Source organism: Sarcophilus harrisii, chromosome 4 (genome assembly GCF_902635505.1).
Source record: "Sarcophilus harrisii chromosome 4, mSarHar1.11, whole genome shotgun sequence".
Lineage (NCBI taxonomy): Eukaryota > Metazoa > Chordata > Mammalia > Dasyuromorphia > Dasyuridae > Sarcophilus > Sarcophilus harrisii.
Genome location: NC_045429.1, coordinates 109,560,734 through 109,573,868, shown reverse-complemented (window position 1 = coordinate 109,573,868; position 13,135 = coordinate 109,560,734). Strand labels below are relative to the sequence as shown.

Sequence of the window (13,135 nt, the reverse complement as noted above, 5' to 3'; positions counted from 1 at the left end):
TAAAATATGAGCTCCTTGGTTTAGCAATGAAAACTTTTTGCAACTTGACCCCATCCTATCTTTCCATTTTTATTATGTTTAATTTTTTTTTCATTATATCTACAGTTGATAAAGCTAGCCTTCATGATTTTCCTCTCACGTATCATTCCATTCTCCCCATCCCTGACCTTTAAACTGACTGTCCCCCATGTTCTCTCTTCTTTCACTTTGTGGGATCCTTGTTTTCCTTCAAGACTCTGTTCAAGAGTCACCTTCTGCAAGAAACCTTTCCCAGTCCCCTTCTTGCTTCAGTCTTTCCCCCACAAAGAGTATCTTGCCTGTGTCTAGTTGCCTATATTTTATATAACTTAAACATATTCATATTTTTTCTATTAAAATATAACCCTCTTGAATTCAGGGACAATATCATTTTATTATTCTATTTCCAGGGCCTAGCTCAGTTCCTGATACATAGTAGGTGTTTAATAAATACTTATTGACTGGAGAAGGCTGGTAACAGGCCCTAGATAAAGAAGGTTGCACCGTTTAGTTACAGTTTTTGCCCTTTAAGAGATAAAGCAGGTATAGCAATAGTTATGTCATACTTGAAAAGATGTAAGAGCATCAATATCTAGGGACAGAATATGGATATTTTTTCCACAAACAGTACCAATAGAATATATTAGTTTTCATTCAGTCCTCATAATAAAGAGGAAAGTCAGAACAAAACCTATTTTTAGGGTTTGTATTTGAATTGTGATTTTTTTGAATTTAGTTGAGAGAAGAAAACATGATAAAGACATTAGGAGGGGAAGAGAGAGAAACAGAAACAGAGAGACAAAGACAGAGAGGGGGAAGGGAAAGGGAAAGAGAGAGAGAAAAAGAGATACAGAGACAGAGACCGAAAGAGACACAGAAAGTGAGAGACAGAGAGAGCAGAGACAGAGGGAGAGAAACAGAGACAGAGAGACAGAGACAGAGACAGAGACAGACAAAGACAGACAGTAATTACTTAATAAGAGAACTACCACACCACAGCTGTAGAAATTATTGTCCTTTTCTTCTCCTTCTATCCAAGAAACACAACAAAAGTAATAGCTCACATTTATATATATTGCTTTTTGAGGTCTGTAAATGATATTTATAGATTGTTAGTGGCTCTCTTCCCATATGATTTAGAAACACTTTTTTGAAGATAGGTATTAGAAACTAGTTAGCACAATGACTAAGAACTTTACTTGGAAGAAAAAAGTCCCTAGTTGTATTCTTTCTTTAGATTTCTGTGGACCTGAGAATATCACTTGGAACTACCTGTGTCCGTGTATTCCTCAACTTTAATGTGGATAGTAATGACACTTTTGGTACTTTCCAAGGTAGACATGAGGATAATATGAATTAATAGATTAAATTCTTTGTAAACCTTAAACAATTTCAAAAAATTAACTAATATTGTTATTCAATTTTCACAACAAGTTGGAATAAATTCTAATGACAACAACAAAAATTATGCCCATTTTATACATGAGGAAGTGGAAACTAAGAAAAGTTAAAATAAAAAAAAATCCAGAGTCATAGAACTAGCAAATATCTTTAGGTGAGACTCAAATTTAGACCTTGCTTGACTCCTCCCTGATCCTGCTTTCTATTTTGCTCTGCCAGGCTTTTGCCAGTCTCTCCTGCTCAACAAAAAGTTCAGCAACTTCCCTGATTTTAAACTTGGTCATTATAACATCAAGTTAAGTAAGCAGTCATTTGTTAAGTGTACACCAAGCACTGGACTTTTACAGTGGCAGAGAAGAGAAAATGACATATATACCCACAATGTATATACAGTTCTAGAGACTATTGTGATTGGAAATTGATATGCTCTACCACACCCTGGGCATAAATAAAGAATTTCTTATAGAAATGCTAACAAACCTTTAATAGTAACGTTGTTTGCTAATGCACTTGTTCTTTGAGGGGAAAATGTCTTGGAAGCATGTTCTATAATGAATGGTAATAGTATCTTAATATTTCTTCCCTTTGCCCCATTTTCCTGCCCCCATTGATTTGATGTTCCCAATAGTTTCTTCTGCCTCTACTTAATAAATAAAAAAGTAATTAATAAAATAAATTAATTAATTAATAAATAAGTTAATAAATAAAAGTCAAACCTCTTTCAGTTTAAATAAATTAATAAATAAAAAAGTAAATCTTCTTTTAGTTTTCATTTCTATAAACCTTCTCTCAAAAAAAGACAAATATAAATATTAAGGACAAACAAAAAAACAATATGCAATTCTGTTACTGAATTATTGTTAAATAAAAGGGCAACCATATTCTGAATTATCATGGCACATATTTAATCCAAGACTAACTACCCCTTTGCTTTACTCTCTATTTGTCAGCACGTACCAGGGAAATTTGAATTTATTTTAATAATAATATAAACATAACTATAAAAGTTAAATCTCTTAGAGAAAAAGAAGGTAATAAATCCAACTTGATTCACCTTTGTTATATGTTAGGGATGAATTGACAAAACCAAGCAACTCCTGCCCTCAGGGAGCATATATTCTATTATGGGCATATAGCATATATTCATTTAAATACAAAATATATATAATGCAACGTAAGGTAGTTTCAAGAAGGAAAACAAACTAATGGTAGCTAGGTAACAAAGTGGATAGAATGCTGGAGATGGAGTCTAAGTTAAATGCAACCTCAGATGAGCCTGAGCAAGTCACTTAACCTGTCAATGGGTTAGTTGTAAATATAGGTTAAAAAAAATCCCTCCTTTAGGATTATCTTTTAGATTGTCCATTAGATCCTTGAGGGCAGGGAATGTCTTATCTCTTTTTATCTCCACAGTATATAGCACATAATAGGCACTTAATAAATGTTTATAAATTGATTATTGTAAGGATGGTGAAGATCAAGTGAGATGATATTTTTGGAGTTCTCAGCACAATGCCTAACTTGCAATAGGTGCTTAATGAGTTCTTGTTCGTTCTCTCCTTTCCCCACTCTACCTCAATGACTAAGGGGATAAGGAAAGGTTTCATGTTAGAAACAATAACATGAACAAACTCATATAATGTATTCTTTGGTTAAATAGAAATGAAATGTATATTTTAGATTTACTTGGATTATTTGTGCCTCTGGGGCTTCACTAGTGTGAATGGCTGAGGGTTATCTAGCTGCGGGCATTCCTTTAGATTCATATTCTCTTAGAACAAGAAGCTTTCAACATCTAAAACCAGAAAGTTGATGGACAGGGAAAGAGAAAGGAGGAGATTTCAGGCAGATGAAACCTCATTTTGTTCCTGCAATAAAATTAGACCAAACGACCAACCGATACTGTCCTAAAAACCACTTGGAAATACTAGGTGATTTCTTTTACTTTGACTGCATCTACAGACACATGCAAATCATCTTTAAAAATACCTACACCACTAGCTGAATTCAATCGGACAACAATTTTAATAACTAATTCTACCATTTGTTTACAAAATTAGCTTTTGTTTAATGGTGTTTGAGGCAGTTAGTTGGCACAGTAGAAAGAGTGCTAGATTTGAACTCAGATAGACTTGAAGAACTCAGAGATAATTAGTTGTATGATCCTGGACAAGTCACTTAACTTCTATCTGCCTCAGTTCATCTGGAAAATCATTTTAAGGATAACACATTTATTGTATTGTTACTGTTAAGATGAAGTAATATCTGTTAAGTGTAAATTTTAAGACACTATATAAATCCTAGTTACTGTTGTTAATGCAGCATGGAGGGAAGAACACTAGATTAGAGGTTAAAATCCTGATTTTTAGCTGCCTTCCATTGTGGTGCAGTAGAAAGAATGCTGAACCTATAATACTCAACTTGTAGTCTTAAAACCTGAATTCAAATTATGATTCTGCTACTGACTGCCTGTGTGACCTTGGGTACATTTAACCTCTCAGGATATCCATTTTCCTATTAGTAAAACAAGGAGATTGAGCTAAATGATCTCTAAGATCCCTTTTAAGATTTCACCGGTGGATTCTATGATCTCTGCACAAGGCATTTCAATTGCTTTTTATGATCTTGTGAGGATAAGAATAATTGTATTTGTTACTTAGCAGGATTGTAGGAAATGAAAAGGGTTTTTTGGGGAAAATTTAAATTTTTATGTAAATGTGAACTATTATTGACTTAATTTTTTTTCCTGATAGAATGTGCACCAATAGGGATCAAGTCTTCTGAATGTTTTCAGTAAAATCTACCATTGAATAGATGCTTATTGAATCCACATTAGAAGTGAAAGCAGTGATCTTTTTGTTTTTTGGACTGAGGCAATTGGGGTTATGTGACTTGCCCAGGGTCACACAGATAGGATGGGTTCTATGTCTGAGGTCAAATTTGAACTCAGGTCCTCCTGACTTCAGGGCTGGTGCTCTATCCACTGCATAATCATATGCCCCGAAAGCAGTGATCTTTAAGAGCCAACATTGGTTCATAAGGGCAGCTAGAAGACTCATCTTCATAAATTCAAGTCTGGCCTCAGACACTTACTAGTTGTGTGACCCTAGGCAAGGATTTAACTCTGTTTATCTCAGTTTTTGTTTGTTTGTTTGTTTTTGTTTTTTGTTTTTTTTCTCACTCATAAAATGAACTAGAGAAGGAAATGGCCAATCACTCATATCTTTGCAAAGAAAATGCCAAAATGGGTCACAAAGGGACAGACATGATAGAATGACTTAACAACAACAAAATGGGCACTTAAAAAACAGATTATGTCAGAATAAACTCATTTTCTTTTTTGAATAAGATTACTAAACTTCCAGGTGAAGTGAATGTTTTAGGCATGTTATGCCTAGATTTCCAACCAGCAATCGACAAAATCTTTTATATGGTAAACAAGGTGAAAAGATAAAAGCAACATGATATTAGGATTTTGTGGATTCAAAACTGGCTGATTGATTGGAATTAAAGAGTATAACTTAGACTAAAAGAGACTAGAAGGGAGTCTCTAGTGAAGTAGCCCAGAGATCTGCTTTTATGTTCTTTTTTTGTTCTTTTGAACTTACATGAAGATAGTCAGATGTATATCTAATCTCATTAGTTAAAAATTTTCCTCCAATGATGTGAATCACAATCTATCCAAACCTCTGCATCCTGTGTGACTCTTGGCCATGAGCTCTCATAAGTTTATCCCTCAGACTTAATATTATGTACAGAGGACTTTCTTGGACTTCTCCTGTTATTTTAAAGCCACTCATGAAGCAAATTTAATTTAATCCGTTTGTATTTCTCATGTTTGTTCTCCTCAGTGGCATTTCTATGAACATATTTGATCCTGTGATGTTAAGTTACAGGAATGATAGTTCTACTATCCTGGACTATGGAAACAGTTTAACAATCAAATAATTTGTAGAGATCTTCCCCATTTCTCTTCTATTTGTTGTAATTCTTTAAGAATCATTAGGATGACTTTGCTTAGCTGGATCAATTGCTGTTTGTTTTAACCTGATTTACCCTCCACTACCTCTTTCTATCTTATGAGATGATAGTGTTCAAAATAATCTATTAGCTTTCTTCATAAGATTTTATAAACGAATATATGATCTATTAGTTGCCTTTGGCAGTTACTCTCAAGACAAGTAAGTCAAATGTTTGCTGAATAAGATTCTTTCTTATGAATGTCAATGTATTAAATTCATAGGTGACACAAAGATGATGGAGAGGAACTTGTTGGTTGATAGAATTAGGATCTATAAAGATGTCAATGTGATGAAGAGACAAATTTTTTAAAAATGAAATTGAACAGGAATAAATGGAATGTTTTGCAGGTGGATTAAGAAGAATCAATTGCATAACTATAAAATAGGGAAGGCATGCTAGACAGCCATGATCCAGCAAGACCCAAAAAGCTTAACGTGGGTCATTAGTGTGACATGGCTGCCATGTTGCTATACTGATATTAAGCTTAGTGTCCACAAGAAAGGACATGATTGTCTTGGTATATTTTACCTTAATCAGACTACATTTTAAGTACTTTGCTCGATTCTAGATAGGACAAACAGGAAAAGTATTGACAAACTGGTGTTGCATCCAGAGGAGTGACATGGTAAGAAGAATAGACCATATATATATATATAGACCATATAAAGGTTCATTTCTTGGAGAAAAGAAGACCTAATAGTCATAAATAGTATTAAGTATTTATCTTAAGGACTATGTGGGAGAATTAGACTTGTTCTATTTGTTTATAGATTGGAGAACTATGAGCAATGGGTAGAAATTTCAGAGAAGATTCCAGTTGGTGACAATGACAAATTTCCCAATCATTAGAGCTATGCAAAAGTGGAATGAAATGCATTGGTAAGCAATGGATTCCTTTTCTCCTGGAGACCTAGCAAGGTTCAAACAATTACTTATTGAAGAGGGGATTCTTGTTCAGGTATAATTGGACTAATTGGTCTAAGGTATCATGCAAGCCAAACCAGATCAAAATATAAGTGCAAAATATTTAACACAATAAGTAGAAATACAACAGAGCATAGAAAATGTTAATATGTGTTTTTCTAAATCAATATGTAATATGCCAGACGTTTATTTACTTGAATTTAATATCACTGGCTTAGATGGCCTTGGATATCTCTTACAGCTCTGATATTTTGGAATTCTGTAACACTTCTGAAACAATTTAGCTTCTTTCCCATAATATAAACATATTCATGTTTCTAGTCTTATAAGCCCATTTGCTTTTATAGACATATGGTGGTGAAGCTCTATAAAGTTTGTATATGTTTGTCTATATATACATGTGTGTATGTGTGCGTGTGTGTGTGAGAGAGAGAGAGAGAGAGAGAGAGACAGAGAGACATACAGACAGACAGACAGAGAAACAGAGAGTGAGGAAGGGAGACAGTGAAGTTCCAAAATGATCTGGGCAACAAGATATAAAAGTGGTAAGTTTCCCATATTATACCTGAACCCTTTCTATCAAGAGGGTTTCCATATGATACACAGGTAATGCTTTTATTCATAAATATAATAAATAGTGATAGGACCATTATTTTCCATTCAATATTTATTTGTATGTTTACGAATAGGAAACATTTAGTAAGCATCCATGACATATTAGATGTTTGAGATATAAGGATAAAAATGACATCGTCCCTGCTCTTAGGTTCTTCTGCAGAGTAGCCATTCTTAAAAAGTGGTTTGGGTATTCTTGGGGGTCCTTGAGACCCTTTCAAGGGGTTGGTGAGATAAAACCTATCTTTATGATACCAAAACATTCAAATTTCTAATTTGGTAAATAATAGATAAATATAGTTTATACAGATGAAAGCTCTTTTGGGGAAAGGTCTTAAGTAATTTTTAAGAAAGTAAAGGGGCTCTGAGACCAAAAAGATAAAAACCTACTTACTAGAGGGGTCTAAGTTGAATGCAGATAAGGTGAGTTCTAGATAAAATGCTCTAAGAAAATTTGAGGCAGTATAGAACATTTTTAGGTAGGAGAATTAAGGAATGCTTAATGGAGGAAATGCCATTTGAACTGAATGTGGGAAGAAGAGAAATGGTCTGACAAGTGGAGATGAAAAGGGAGACAAGGGAACCAGGAAATGGTAACCTGTGTTCAAGGTGCAGCTTGTTGGTTGAAGCATAGAGTATGTGAAAAGGGAATTATGTGCCTCTAGATTCAAGCTAGATTATAATTTTGGGAGGGCCTGAAATGACAGGGTGTAACATTTTTTTTTTCTTTTTAATCCTAGAGCCATTAATTAAGAGCTACTAGAGTTTGGAGGGCAGGGGAATGATGTGTCCAGACCTGTGTCTTGGGAAAATTGTTGTTTCAACATATGAAGTGTACATTGGATCTGGAGGAGATTTGAGATAGATAGGCTTATTAGGAGGGTACTTAAATAGGTGAAATGAAAGTTGATGAGAGTCTGAACTCAGATGGTGAGACTTTGTAAAGATTAGATAAGAAAGATCTATGTATGGGAATTGATACAAAATGGACAGATTTTGGCAAATAATTGGATATGAGGGATGAAGAAAAGCAAAAATTCGAAAATGACTCCAAAGCAAGCTGCAATAATAATTATCTGGAAAATGATCATATTGATGGTATTGCTACAATCATTCAATGGATACCCCATTATTAAATGGCACAATATTTTAAGCAAATAAACAAAGAAAAAAAGACAAATGGGGAGAGGAGCAAAGAAAAGATGGAGGCAGTAGAAGGAAAACATCTCCAAAATCACCAGATTGTTTCAAGTTCTCTCAATTATTATTCATTAACAGGATTAACATTAATAACAGGAAGTAATCCTGTTAAAATCTATCATCAACATTTAAATTACTTTTTGCTTTACCACAAACCAACCCTAAATAAAATAGGAACAGGTAGGTTGCCTTTGAAAGTTACTTGAAATTCAATAGCCAAATAAAGGCAATTTTATTTCTATAGAGAAATTTATTTTAGGATTGTGGTCTTCTTACCTCCTTCTTTTCCTTGATCCCTTATTCATTCAATAGTTATTAAGGGTCCCTTTATGCAATGGGGAGATACAAAGATAAACAGAACTTTACTAGCAATTTAAAAACTCAGGACAAATAGTTCAAAATGTGCCCCCAGATCTACTTTGTAATTCATGATACAAGAAGCAATTAAGATAAATTCCTTTGAGTACTAGGGGGAATTGGTTATCATGTTGACTTCCACAATGCTGAAGTAGTTTTTGTTTTAGATTTTTGCACCCTCTGAATGTTGGTGCTTCTGGGCAGAGTTTCATTTGCTCTGTCCTAGTTATGGCTTAGGAAATAAATAAGACCCCATCTTTGTCCTCAAGGAACTTATCATCTCGTAGGGGAGGTGTACCCTGTATATAAATAATTTGAACACAAAATTGCATATAAATGCACTAGAGGAGCGCAAAGTGCCATTTGATCAGATGAGGAATTTCCATGCTGTAGAAGTTACATTCATTCTTTGTGTCCTGAACCTAATAACCTTCAAAGAGGGGTAACACCTGTTCAGTCCAACACACCCTTTCTGACAAGTTATTGGAAATATACAGCTGTAACTTTAAAAGAAAATGTTTCCAAAATAAACCCTGTGCTCACAGCAACCCGTGTGGACACACTCACATTCTCAAAGGTTAAGCTTCCTCCGTCCTCCAGGATCTGTGCTATGTTCTAATACCCTCCATCACACCCTCCCCAGACTCTTTCCCCTCTTCTGGCTAATCTGCTCAAGCTTCCTCAGGTCCCCGTTGCCCTTCTGCCTGTATTCAGAAACTTGAACGCCCGCTGCCTCCTCTCTCTCCTGCTTGGAACCGGCAACCTCCCGTTAAGGCTCTGTCTGCCAGTGCAATACTGTACTTCATTAGGCAGCTCTAGTTAATGGTTTCAACAAAAGCCATCATTTTAGCCCAACTGCCTTGACTAAATTAAAATTTCCAATCTCTGTTTTAGTGTTCTGCAACTGATGTATACACAAGCAAAACTGGTCAACATCTGCCAGTGGGTTGGCCAAAAGTTCTGTAAAGATGTACTTCACATTTTTGAAGCATGTGCAAAGTAACAGCGCCCTTATCCTCCCGAGGGCTCTCAGGATTTTACTTCACCATTTGTTCAAACACACTTTAGCCGCGTAGAAGCCATCCAGTTGATTCTCCCCTTGGTTGCTGTTTTATCGGTAGTGTCATTTTGAGTAATTGGGGTATGGTAGCTGATCAACTTACAGGTTTCTCATTGGCAGAAAGGGACTGTGTTGGCAACAAGAAAGAATATGATGGGTCCTCTCGGTGCATAAGCAAGTGTCCCTCTCTTGCAGTTGGCTACCCAAGGCCATTAGGAAATAAGCTTAATAAAGCCGTGAAGTGTATACCTCTTCACTCTTCCCAGGCAGGGGGAGGCACCTATAGAAGAAGCATTTTGAACCAACGTGGAAAGATGGTCAATGTACGTATTTAGGCAGTGATCTGTGAAAGTTTTTGAATTAGTTTTTAAAGCTTTGTTAAGACCAGAACGCACAGATGTTGAAAACAAGTTCAGATGTAGCGACAGATGGTATTTGATTATGAAGCAGACTGTTCATATAATACAAAGATGCTGCTTCTGCCATACACAAGTAACTGCAGAGAGTGCAGTAGAAATTTTGGAAGGCAGGCCATTCGAGAGGGTCTTTGTGCAGCAATAACTTTGCCATTTTCCAGCAGTGCGAGAATTGGGATAATTTCCTTCTTTTCTTTTCAATCACTGCCACCTCCCTGTTCTTCCACGCCCCCTCCTCCGCTTTCCACCCTCTCTCAAACTCCTTCCCCCAGACTGGGACTTGTCTTAGGGGGCTATTTGAGCTTCCATAAAGGCAGAAGAGGAGGAAACCATCAGCTTATGTTTTCTACTTACTGAACAATTCCCATAGTTAGTGAAATATAGATCGGACTAGAATGATCTCTAAGGTTCTTTCTAGCTCTGAGATCCTATAATGATTGATGATACTCAGTGGCTCTAAAAGAATGATTTCCCTGTCATTTGCACAGAGTTTTTTCTGAGGCTTTGGAGAACTGGAAATATAGTCCCCACTCTGCCACTAACTTGTAATATGACTATTCCTCTGGGTCTTAGTTTTCCCATCTGTGAAATGGGAATGGTATTTACTCAAATATACTCATGTCATTATTATTGGAGTTGAGTTCAAGCCAATCCAACAGGCATTTATTAAGTATCTACTATATGCAGTTAGGCATTATACTAGGTGCTGGAAAACATACTCTCAAAGGAGCATTAAAAAAAAAAAAACTAACAAATCAGAGAGATTGAGTGATATTCTAGGGGGAAAATAAGCTAGAAAATACCCCAATTGACTTTTGGATTCTGGGCCCTTTAATTCCTTGTCTAGAATTCTTTTCCTCTCTAATATGCCATTTTATTAAGTGTTTTGGAAAAGATATAAAGTGCTATGATAAAATTGGGGACTATTAGTATTATTTTTTAAAATTAAATTTGTTCAGTCATTTTTCAGTTATGTCTCCTTTTGGGGTTTTCTTGGTAAAGATACTACAGTGGTTTGCCATTTCCTTCTCTAGCTTGTTTAATAGATGAAGAATTGAAGCAAACAGGGTTAAATGACTTGTCCAGAGCCATATAGCTGGTAAGTGTCTGAGGATGGATTTGAACTCAGAAAGATGAGTCTTCCTCACCCTAAGCTCTTTATTTTATCTACTGTGCCATCTAGTTCCCCTTTACCACTTTTCAAAATTAAATAGCTTTATCATTTTCACTTCTAACTATACGTAAGAATAGGAGAGTATAGGGATTCTGTACCCAAAAAAGGGGAAAACATGTCCAACTCCTTGTGAGTATTTCTCTGCAAGGTAAAAGTAAAATGCAGAGTTTGTGGGGACTTAAAGGGCATTACATCTATATTAGGAAACTGAGTCTCAGATTAAATGATTTGTCCATGCTTATATACAGCTAAGTCAGTGTCTATGGCAGGATTATACATTTAGGTTTTCCTGACTTAGATTTTCTTCACACATAACCTTTCTTTTCTTGGGGCTCACCATATTGGTGACAGATTGTACAGATAACCTATCAATATAGATATATATGTATGTAAGTGCATATATACACACACATATATACACATACATATGTGTGTATATATAGATACATATATACATAATGAACACATATTATATATCAGAATTCATAAGTTCTAGAAATCAATCTTCCTCAACCTCCCTATGTTGGGATTCACTTGTTTTTCATCTTAAAGAACAAGTTAGGAGCTCAGGATGAGTATTTAAGGCTAATAAATTTGTCTGTTCTTTCTCTTACCTTTCTCAGTTCCTCAAAGAACCATCTTCCTGTTGGGGTAGAAGGAATGGATGATTGCAGAGAGAGAAGGGACAGAAGCATTTCAGGACTACTCCAATCAAATCAAGTTCTCTTAGTCTCTCAATGAAGAAAGCTCCCCTAGAATTCTTGGTTTGGAAAATCTTACTATGAACTAAATGATATTCATTTCTTTTTTTTGGCATTGAAGGTCCTTCCTGATCTTGCTCCAATTTTCCTTTCTAACCATATTATATATTACTTCCCCTTCATGCACTGGGGTTAAACTAAAATGGCTTTTTTTTTTTTTTTTTTTTTTTGCTGGACCTCTCTTCTAACTCTCCATTTCTGTCTGTATGATTTGGTATTGGCTGAACCCAATCCTAGGAATGCCCTCTCTTCTTAGCTGTGCTATTTAGAACTCAAATCTCTGTTTGAATGCTACCTCCCTTTTCTAATTCCCCAGCTCATAGTACTCCCCCCAACCCACTTATCTTGTTCCTTTTCTGTATATATTTATCTGATGTATATTAATAAATACATATTTTCTCTACTATATAATGGAACTTCTTGGGGGTGGGGATCATTTAACTTTTGTCTTCCTCTCTCCAGCACACAGAAGAGACATAGTAAACGCTTAGTGATTGATTTGTACATCCAAAGATCTGTGATTTTATGGCTTAATTAGAAGGTAATTCTTCACTTCGTGGTGGTTTCCTGAGTTACTGAGGCCAAATAAAATTCATCTGTTGTTGGTCTATATTTCAGAAAGGAGGTATAGACTAGGCTGGCCCTTAGAGTCCCTCCTGAGTCCCATACCTGGAGGCCAAGCCTTTCTAGCTGACTTGCCTTATTTGTCATAATTTTTGAGCAGCACTGTCACACCATTGTGGACAGAGGACTTTTGTGGAGAGAACTAGATTTAGGAACTACAAATAAATGCAGGAAATAAAGGGAAAAAAAGGTTTACTGAGCTGGTAGACACTCAGGGAAGAATACTAGGAAGGGACAGTGTGGAATCATGGCACTGCTTTAGTGGGTATGGAACCAGAGGAGCTGGATTTGAATCCCAGCTTCATTCTTTACTGTCCAAGTAACTTAGTTTAAGAATCTTCTCCTCTTATGAGGGATTTGAGTTAGACAAATTACAACTTGTCTTTTGATTCTAAATTCTATGATTCCATGATCCTGAATATGGTACAGTATGAAAAGGATGGTGGAGGCTAAGGAGGGGGAAGGAATGATTTTGAGAAGAGCATTTAGACTCCTTAAATTCTTGCTGGGAAAGGGAACCATCTTTAAGAGGAGCCATTTTTTCAGGTGCCTCCCAAGTATT

The 13,135-nt window shown here is 35.7% G+C and overlaps 1 long non-coding RNA gene across 1 annotated transcript in view; it reads left to right on the top strand.

The window, feature by feature from the left end:
- Nucleotides 1-12,885, top strand: part of LOC116419109 — a 156,436-nt gene extending 143,551 nt beyond the window's left edge. The window contains exon 3 of the long non-coding RNA XR_004229375.1: nucleotides 11,812-12,885. This is a non-coding gene — a long non-coding RNA (uncharacterized LOC116419109). The remainder of the gene's footprint in view (nucleotides 1-11,811) is intronic.
- The last annotated feature ends 250 nt before the right edge of the window (nucleotides 12,886-13,135 follow it).